The following is an 11028-nucleotide window of genomic DNA, read 5'->3' as shown; positions in this document are numbered from 1 at the left end:
TGTTTTTCTCCTTCAAGCAGCAGAGACAGAAAAAATAATAACTTTCACTAGTTTCACTGGGGAATGTGTCAGCAGAACTCCTCATGCTGTTATGCCAGAAGTCAATCTTCCTATTGAGTTCCAACAGTTCTTTATATATTGCAGATAAAGCTCTTTACTGGACTGTGATCTGCAAATATTTTCTCCCAGTATGTAAGCTGTGTTTTCATTCTCTTAATCCTGTCTTTGGAAGAAACCAAAGTTTTATGTTTTGATGCACTCCAACTTATCAAAATTTTCTTTTATGGACTGTATTTTTGATGTCATATCTAAAAAATCTTTACCTAAATGAAGATAACAAATATTTTCTCAATTTTTTCCAGAAATTGTATAATTTTACATGTTACATTTAGGTCTCGAAATGATATATTTTTAATTAAATTTATATATATGGCATAAGTTAGTTTTGTAATAATTTGCAATAGAAGTCAATGTTCTTTTTTCCCGTTTTTCTTTTTTTAAAAAAATCCCTAGCCAATTGTTCCAGCATGTGTTAAAAAGATTATTCTTTCTCCATTTACCATTGCACCTTTGCCAAAATTCAGTTAACCAAATATGTCTGAGTTGATTTCTCAAGTCACTGTGATGTTCCTTGATCTATTTGTCTAATTTTACACCAATACTAGGATGTCTTGCTTATGATAGCTTCATAATAACCCTTCAAATCAGGTAACATACATCCCTTAACTTTGTTCTTTTATGAAGTAATTTTGGCTACTTTATACCTTTTCCATTTCTATATACATTTTAGAATTATTTTGCAACATTCGCTCATCAATTCTAGCAGTTTTGTAGATTTCATAGGATTTTCTAATCCTACAAATTTAGGTTGTCTGTTTAATGGCAGACAACGGTTATGTTGTCTGCCAGCATGGTGGCTCACACCTTTAATTCCAGCACTTTGGGAGGCCAAGATGGGAGGATCACTTGAGCCCAGGAGTTCAAAGCCAGCTTAGGCAACATAGTGGGAATGTCTCTCTCTCTCTCAAAAAAAAAAAAAAAATTGCTGGGTGTGGTGGTGCACACCTGTAGTCCCACCTACTTGGTATTTCGGAGGCTGAGGCAGGAAGATCGCTTGAGCCTGGAAGGTTGATGCTGCAGTGAGCCATGATTGAACCACTGCACTCCAGCCTGCATGACAGGGAGACTCAAAAAATTAATAATAAAAATTTAAAAATTAAGGCTGATGTGGTGGCTCATGCCTGTAATCGCAGCACTTCGGGGGGCCAAGACAGGCGGATCACAAGGTCACGAGATTGAGTCCATCTTGTCTAACACCGTGAAACCCCGTCTCTACTAAAAATACAAAAAATTATCCAGGCATGGTGGCACGCACCTGTAGTCCCAGCTACTCAGGAGGCTGAGGCAGGAGAATCGCTTGAACCTGGGAGGCAGAGGTTGCAGTGAGCCAAGATTGTGCCCTGCACTCCAGCCTGGGCAACAGTGAGACTCCACCTCAAAATATAAATAAATAAATAAATAAATAAATAAATAAATAAATAAATAAATAAAAATTTAAAAATTTAATGGAGAATTACTTCTTGCTTTCCAATTTGAATGGGTTTATTCCTTCTTCATGCCTTACTGCAATGACTAGAACCTCTAGTACAATGTTAATCAGTTCTAAGAGCAGGCATTCTTGCCTTGTTGATAATCTTAGAGGAAAAGCGTTTGGTCTTTCACAGTTAAATATGACATTCGCTATAGAGTTTTCATTGATGCTCTTTATTAGATTATTAGAAAGTCTTTTATATTCCTCATTTGAGGAAATTCCCTTCTAGTCCTAGTTTGCTGAAAGTTATGAGAAATCAATGTTGAGTTTCGCCATATGCCTTTCCTGGTTCTATTGAGATAATCATATGGTTTTCCTTTTTTTAGTTTGTAAATATAATGGATTGCAATGATGGATTTTTCAGTTGATTGATTTCCAACCTTGAGTTCCTGAGATAACCTCACTTGGTCACTTTATATTACCCTTTTTATTTATTGTTCAGTTTGCTAAAATTTTGTTGAGAATTTTTTTCTTTTATGGTCAGGATGGATGGTGGGCTTTAGTTGTTTTTTCTTGTAATGTCCTTGCCTGGTTTTGGTATCAGATGGCTTCATACATTGAGATGAGAAGTCTTCTCTCCTCATTATTTTCTGGAATAGTGTGTACAATTGGTGTATTTTTTTTTTCCTTAGATGTTTTGTAGAACTCATCGGTGAACCCAGCTGGGCCTGGAGTTTTGTTTGACAAAACAAAATTTAACATTTTGTTTAACTAAAAGTATCATTTCTTTAATAAATACAGTGTTGCTCACATTATCTAGTTCTTCATGAGCTCGTTAGTTTGTATATGTCTTAGGCTGTTTTGTGCTGCTATAACAAAATACACAGACTGGTCAATCTATAATAAACAAGAATTTATTGGCTCATGGTTCTGGAGGCTGGGAAATCAAGAGTGATGTGCTAGCATCTGGTGAGGGCCTTCTTGCTGTGTCATTCCATGGCAGAAGGGAAAAAGAGGGCAGGAGAAAGCAAGAAGGGGCCAAAATTGTACTTTTTTTTTTTTTTTTTTTTTTAGATGGAGTCTCACTCTATTACCCAGGCTGGAGTGCAGTGGCACAATCTCGGCTCACTGCAAGCTCTGCCTCCTGGGTTCATGCCATTCTCCTGCCTCAGCCTTCCGAGTAGCTGGGACTACAGGCACCTGCCACCACACCCAGCTAATTTTTTTGTATTTTTTTAGTAAAGATGGGGTTTCACCATGTTAGCCAGGATGGTCTTGATCTCCTGACCTCATGATCCACCCACCTCGGTCTCCCAAAGTGCTGGGATTACAGGTGTGAGCCACTGCTCCTGGCAAAATTGTCTTTTTATAATGACCCCCTCCCATGATAACAAAACCATTTCTGCAATAATGGGATTAATCCATTTATAAAGACACATCTCTCATGATGTAAACAGCTCTTAAAGGTGCCACCTTCCAACATTTCTGCATTGGGGATCAAGTTTCCAACACATGAACTTTGGAAGACACATTCAAACCATGTACTATCTTTCAAGGTATCTGTCCATTTCCTCTAACTTGCCAAATTTATTGGCATAAAGTTGTTTTTAATGGTAACTGATTATACTTTTAATTTCTGAAGAATCTGTAGTGATGTCACCTGTCTTTATTCCTAATATTCCTATGCCTTCTCTCTTTTTTTTCCCCCTCCAATCTGTTTGGCTAGAGGTTTATCAATTTTATTGATTTTTCTCAAAGAACAAACTTGTGGTTTTTATTAGCTTTTCTCCATTGTTTTTCCTTTTTGTATTTCTTGGACTTCTGATTTTATCATTATTACCTCTTCTTCTGTTTATTTTGGGTTTAATTTGCTTTTTTTCCTAGTTTCTTACGATAGAAGTTGAGATGACCAATTTGATAATTTTCTTCTATTTTAATATAGACAACTAGTGTTGTAAGTTTTCCTTTAAGAAAACTTAAAGATTGCATTATTTGTAACAAATAAATGTCAACATATCACATTTTTATTTTCATACTGGTCAATCTACTTTTTAACTCCTTTTTTGGGGGGGCAGGGGGCAGGGTCTCTCTGTCACCCCAGGCTGGAGTGCAGTGGCATGATCTCAGTTCACTGCAACTTCTGCCTCTTGGGTTCAAGTGATTCTCGTGCCCCAGCCTCCCGAGTAGCTGGGATTACAGGTGCACACCACCACACCAGGCTCTTTTTTTTGCATTTTTAGTAGAGACAGAGTTTCACCATGTTGGCCAGTCTGGTCTCAATCTCTTGACCTCAAACGACCCACCCTTGTTGGCCTCCCAAAGTGCTGGGATTACAGGCATAAACCACCACGCCTGGCCTTAACTTATTTCATTTCTTCATTAGAATCGTATCATTTCCACATATTTGGGGATTTTCCAGACATTTTATTTTTGTCTCATATGTTTTTGTCCCTTTGTTCTCTCTTCGCTGTCTTCTTTTTCTTCCTTCTTTTCAATTAACTAAATTGTTTTTAATGATTCCACTATATTTCCTTTGTTGGCTTATTAACTATAATTTTATTTGTGGGGGAAAGAAATTAGGGCTTATATTATGCATCTGTAACTTAATGCAGTTTTCCTTCATATAATGTACTTACTTCATAGCACATAAGAAACTTACAATGGTATAATTTTATTTGCTGAATCCTGAACTTTGTGTGATTGTTTTATTTTGACATGTGTTATAAACTCCACTATAAACTGTTATTATTTCTGCTTTAGGAAATCAATTATCTTTTAAATACATTCAAAAATAACAAAAAAGTTTATTAATACATTGTATTTTCATCTCTTACAAGTTATTTTCTGGTCCCTTTTATATCTTCTATATCTCTACTTAATATGTTAAACTGGCCTCTACTTTCTTGACTGTACGGCATATAGCTGTGATGTTCTTTTGCACTTATTCTATTATTTGGGTCATTTCTGATTCTATTTCTATCACTGTTTTCCTCCTCTTGCAGGATGTATTTTCTGGGTGGTTTTTTTTTTTTTTTTTTTTTTTTTGGTACTTCGTTCTAGGAGACAGTTACTTGGAAACTGAGGCTTTTTTTTTTTTGAGACGGGGTCCCACTCTGTTGCCCAGGCTGGAGTGCAATGGCACAATCTCGGCTCACTGCAAGCTCCACCTCCCAGATTCACGCCATTCTCCTGCCTCAGCCTCAGCCTCCTGAGTAGCTGGGACTACAGGCACCTGCCACCACGCCCGGCCAATTTTTTGTATTTTTAGTAGAGACGGGGTTTCACCATGTTAGCCAGGATGGTCTCCATCTCCTGACCTAGTGATCCACCTGCCTCAGCCTCCCAAAGTGCTGGGATTACAGACATGAGCCACTGTGCCCAGCCGGAAACTGAGGCTTTTAAGCTTCAATAGGTAAGATGAGACCAGCCTTTAGTCTAGGGTTAATTTTGCTCCCCTATGAGGCTCTATTTTCCTGACTACTCTATCCAGCACCCTTTGTAAAATGAATTGTTCTACTCTGGCTAGCAGGAACACAAACTACTCTCTTCCTTGTGTGAACTCCAATGATTGCTCCCTCTGCTCCTTTCAGGTGGTTCTTTCTCCAACCTTGGTAATTTTCCCATGCATGCCGAAGTACTCAGCTTATGTCTCAAGGGGGATGCTCTTGAGATCTGCAAGCCTTTTTTCTGTGCAGCTCTCTCCCCTTTTGTACTCTGCCTTATGAACTTCATCGACTTTAGCCTCTCTGGACTCCCACCTCTGTTCCCTCAACTCAGAGAAATCTCTGGTTTCTCTCTTAGTTCTCTTTCCTTGGGCTGCAATCCGGAATCTCTCTCCAGATATCAGCTAGGGGAATCATAAAACACAACTCATTTGTGTTCCTTCTTTCAGGATTGTTGCCCTTCACTGCTTCATGACTAGTGTCTGAAAACTATTGTTTTATTACATATAGTATTGTCAGGTCTTTTAGTTGTTTCAGATGAAAAGGTAAATCTTGTTCCTATTCTTTTAGTTAAGCTGAAAGTAAACATCAACCACTTTGGGAGGCAAGGGTTTTTATTTCAGTGTTAAATGATTAATTTTAAGGGAAGTGAGTAACGATGCTACTTAAACTTTCAACTCTTGGAGATCTGAGTTCAAATTCCAGTATTGTTACCTTGGGTAAATTACCACACTTTTTGATTCCCAGTTCCCTAGCTGATAAAACAGAACTAATAATACCTACCTGATAAGGTGTGAGGATTGAGTGAGATATAAACAATTTACCACATATCAGAGGCACACCTCTTAAATTTTAGTGTCCTTCTCTTTCCTCTAAAAATGAGTATCAGAAGCTATTTGTTAGAGCCCTACCTATATTGATAAGAGTGATTCCAACCCTTTTCCTCTCTCAAATATCTAAGACCCTATCTGTTATAGAAAAACAACAGCAACAATTTTTTTTTACCTTAATATGCTATTGAAAGGCCAGACATAAAATATAATTCTGGGCAAACTGCCTGTGATTTTTCACTCTGTGAAACTAAGTGGGAAGGGGGAGCCTCGTGTCCTGTCCTGTCTACTTCTGGTTTGGATTTTGAAGTTTTTAAAGTGGGGAACAATCCAGAATTCCAGCTCTGTCAGGAAAAAAAAACAAACAAATGAAACAGATGACAAATCATTTGTCTAGGACCTGAAGCCAAACTGGCTTCAATAGCTGCTGGGATAGTAGTAGGAGCCAATTTCCTGCAGTATTTACAAAATCATTTGTAAGAATAATATTTTCCAGACTTTTATAGGAAAAATTAAGTGTGAATTTTTGGTCTGCAGACTCCATAAAGTTAGGCATCCAACAAGCAGCTGCTGAGAACACCACCTCCCATCCTAACTCCACTCCCTTTATAAAGGCCTGACATAGACTCAGATGGAGGATAAGCTGTAGTCTTTGCTCTTCAAATATATACCACAACCTAAAAGAGCAACGGATGAATACATAGCTAATCAGAATCAAATGAAATGTGCTTTATTGGGGGTATTAGCAAACTGCTGCACTAAGACAGAGAGAAAAGGGTTATCTGGATAAAGATGGAGGAACTTAGTTACAGCTTCTCGCTGACTACATTGGGCCTGTCTAGTAAATTTGTCCATATTGAATAGGCTTTGGCTGCTGTAGCTGGAGAAGCCCTTTCAGTGGGAGTTAAAGCAGCAAATGGCATGGTATTAGCAACTGAGAAGAGCAGAAATCTATTCTATATGATGAGCAAAGTGTACACAGAGTGGAACCAATTACCAAACATACAGGTTTGGTGTATAGTGGCATGGGTGCAGATTACAGAATGCTTGTGCATGGAGTTCAAAAGCTAGCTGAGCAACACTATCCTGTTTACCAAGAACCCATTCCCACAACTCAGCTGGTAGATAAATTAGCTTCTGAGATCCAAGAATACACCCAGTCTGGTGGTATTTGTCCATTTGGAGTCTTTCTATCTATTTGTGGTTGTGGGGGACAGACATATTTACTCAGGCAGATCCATCTGGAGCTTTCTTTGAATGCCACAGCAACGGGAAAGAACTGTGTGACTGGGAAAACTTTCTTTGAGAGAAGATACAATGAAGATCTGAAACTTAAAATGCCATTCATATAACCATCTTAACCCTAAAGGAAAGTGTTAAAAGGCAAATGACAGAAGATAACATAGAAGTTGGAATCTGCAATGAAGCTGTATTTAGGAAGTTTAGTTCATCCAACTGAAGTTAAGGATGACTTGGCTGCCACAGCATAATAATGAAGTGACTGAAAAATCCAGAATTTCAGATATTCTATCTACTTAAACATGTTTAAAGGATGTTTTGTCTTGCAGGCTCTTTTTAGATTTATTTCTATATGGTTAAAAACCAATGTTTTAAAAAAGACACTTATAAGGCCAGGCACAGTGGCCCACGCCTATAATTGGAGAACTTTGGGAGGCTTAGGAGGGAGGATTGCTTGAGTGTAAGAGTTCAAGACCAGCCTAGGCAACACAGTGAGACCCCTGTCTCTACAAAAAACAAAAACAAAAACAAAATTAATCAGGCATGGTGGCATGTGCCTGTAGTCCCAGCTACCAGGGAAGCTGAGGTGGAAGGATTACTTAAGCCTGGGACATCAAGGCCACAGTGAGCCATGATCATGCCATTGCACTCCAACCTGGGTGACAGAGTGAGACCCTGTCTCACTTATACACTGCTGGTGGGAATGTAAATTAGTACAACCTCTATAGACAACAGTATGGAGGTGTCTTAAAGAACTAAAAGGAGATCTACCATAATAGACACTCATATATATATTTTTATTGTAACACAGTTCACAATTGCAAAGATACGAAATCAACCAAAGTGCCCATTGACCAATGAGTGGATAAAGAAAGTGTGGTATATATGCACCATGGAATACTACTCAGCCATAAAAAATAAAAGATGAAATAATGTCTTTTGCAGCATCTTGGATGGAGCTGGAGGCCACTATTCTAAGTAAAGTAACTCTGGAATAGAAAATCAAATTCTGTATGTTCTCAACTGTAAGTGGGAGCTAACCTATGGATACACAAGGGTATACAGAGTGATATAATGGACTATGGAGACTCAGAAGGGGAAGGAATAAAAAACTATATATTGGGTACAATGCACACTATTCTGGTGACAGGTGCACTAAAATTTCAGACTTCACCACTATACAATTCATCCATGCAACAAAAAACCACTTGTACCCCAAAAGCTGCTGAAATAAAAATAAGTAAATTCATTCCTTAATTAAATGACACATAAAACATAATCAACTAAGATTTTTTAAAGATGAGCAAAACCTTCAAAGACGAGATTGACAGTATTTTAGAATACAGAAAATAGAAGAGTGGAGAAAAAGAGAATTCTAAATCAAGAGAGAGAAGGATATAATGGGAAATGAAACTGAGATCTGATCTATACAGAATTGGAATATGTCCATTAGAAATGTTTTCAGCTGAAAGTAACAGAATTCTTGGGTAATAGAGCCATAAAGCCTGTGATGGTTAATTTTAGGCATCAACTTGACTGGATTAAGGAATATCTAGAGAACTGGTAAGGCATTATTTTGGGGTGTGTCTGTGAGGGTGTTTCCAGAGGAGATTGGAACGTGAGTTAGAGTGGACTAGGCAGAGAAGATCTGCCCTCAATATGGGCAGGCACCTCCAATCCACTGGAAGCCTAGGTAGAGTAGAATAAAAACAGAAGAAAGGAGAATTGGCTTCTCTCTCTCCCCTGCAGCAGGGATACACTCTTCTCCAACTGCCCATGGACATTAGGACCCCAGATCCTCTAACCTTGGGACTCCGGGACTTAAACTATCACTCCCCCATCCCACCCCCAGGTTCTCAGACTTGAAAATTCAGCCTTGGACTGAGAATTACACCATCAGTTTCCCTGGTTCCAAGGCTTTTGGACTTGTACTGAGCCAGACCACCAGCCCCAAGGTCTCCAGGTTATGAATGGCCTGTGGTGGGGTTTCTCAGCCTCCACAATCACACGACCCAACTCCCTTAATCCCCTCTCATATCTCTCTCTATCCCTCTCATATCTCTCTCTATGTATCTCTCTATCCCTATTGTTCTGCCTCTCTGGGAAACGCTGACTGATACAGAACTTTAAGAAATAGAGGTTTATTTTCTCAAAATGCTCAAATGCAGATGGTTAATGGCACCATTCAGTGGCTCACAGAAGCAGGTTCTTTCTATTTTTCTGACCTGGCATCTTTAATATGCTGGTTTTTCATGTTTGTACTTTTCATTTCATGTCTGCAAGATTGCTGCCACAGATTCAGACCCTACTGACAAATACTAATACCTTGAACAAGAGAAAAAGAGGGAAAAAGAACTTTCCTTTAAGCAGAGAGGGAAGATTTTTCCCAAGTGTTTCCCAGATTTTCCATTACATTTTATTGGCCAAAACAGGGTCACATTAACACCTCCAAGTAAAGGCTGGTTGGAAAAGTATCTGGACAAGAAGAAAGGAAAGACATGAAAGGCCTAGAACAATTATGATTCATCCCTGGGGCTAGGCATGTAACTGTCTTAAACAACATCAGTGTTCCCTCAGCAAGGAAAAACTGCCACTAGTTGAGCAATTAACAATGACTGCAATCCCATTTTTGAATTTTAATCCAAGTTATAGGAAGCGTTTTAGTGAAAAAAAAAAAAAAAAAAGGTCCTCAGATGATTCAATGATGCCTCTAGTTTCATAGATTCATTTATCCTGCCCTTTGGTTCTGAAGAGAGCCTTAGTGCTATCCCTGAGCAGTGACAGGCTATCAAAAACTGCCGACTCAGATCTAGATGCAACTGAATTTCTTCCTGAAGCTTTGCAGATATTATTTACCTTCAATTTTCCCTGAAATAAATAGAAAAATAAGGACTTCTGTTTTTTCCCTTGAGAGCTCAAGATGAAGAAATACATAGCAAAGATATGGCAGGAAAGCACGGGCCAGGAAAGGTAAAGAAAAGAATAGGAGAAAAGAGATAAGGCTTAAAATATGTTTATAGTCTCTTCTCTCCCATTCCTTTTGGCATCCAATCCCATAATGATGTACTTCATGCTTTAAACCTTTGGCACTACAGCTTCATGGTCCTCTTAGGTGACCAAAAATAATCTGAAAAGAAAATTAATTTAAGAGATCGATTAACTACTGGAAAAAGTTTAATAGACATTGAAGAACTAGACTTCAAAAATTAACTGGTCCTAGTTCAGGGATGGAGGAAAGTAGTAATGCAGGGTGACCTCAGCCAACATAGGTCTACAGGCCTACTTTATGGAAGCCTGAATCTCTCAAGACAGAAAGGGATGCTGAGTCTAAGCAAGGCAGATAAAGGCATGTTGTATGCCTATGGCCTCTATGCCAAGACCAGGGAACATCCTATTATCCACGGTCTGACAAGATTAGAATGTTATGCTCTGCAGAGGCAGCAGGCTGGGGGTGGGGGAGAGTATGGCACAAAACTGAATATTAAAAAAAAAAAAACTGAACGGGCAAGCTATAGTAGTTTGTGAGCTAAAGAAAGAAGTATAAACTGCTCTTGGCCCTGATGTCCCTGTTGTTGACCGATGGTATGTGTGTCTGTGGTAATATACTGGGATTTTCAGGTCTGCTGGGACAAAAGATAAAACCCAATACATTATTTCATGTAAAACATATTCGTAGGAGGGACAGATGGAAAAAAAATGGAGAAAGTAAAAGAAAATAGGAAATTCCAGAGTCAAGCGATGTTACGGGGTTTTAAGAAGAGAAGAAATTAATTGTTCTGGATTTAAAGGCTTCACATACAGAAAAACATCTCCTTCCATATCTGTGCAATTATCTTCTACATCATCCTGCCTAAGAAATACAGAGCATATAAAAAAAAATCAGTGTCTCTGGAAATGTTTACTCCATTGTTATCACCGTTATGATCACTCCAGAGCCTCTCACTTGAACGGCTGGCTTAAAAGGTTGCAATGAAGTCCAAGGAGA

At 38.6% G+C, this 11028-nt stretch overlaps 1 pseudogene; it reads left to right on the top strand.

The window, feature by feature from the left end:
* Positions 1-6596: 6596 nt before the first annotated feature.
* Positions 6597-7294, top strand: LOC101145746 (proteasome subunit alpha type-2-like; annotated as a pseudogene).
* The last annotated feature ends 3734 nt before the right edge of the window (positions 7295-11028 follow it).

This window comes from Gorilla gorilla, chromosome 9 (genome assembly GCF_029281585.2).
Source record: "Gorilla gorilla gorilla isolate KB3781 chromosome 9, NHGRI_mGorGor1-v2.1_pri, whole genome shotgun sequence".
NCBI lineage: Eukaryota > Metazoa > Chordata > Mammalia > Primates > Hominidae > Gorilla > Gorilla gorilla.
This window is presented reverse-complemented; position numbering and strand designations above follow the sequence as displayed.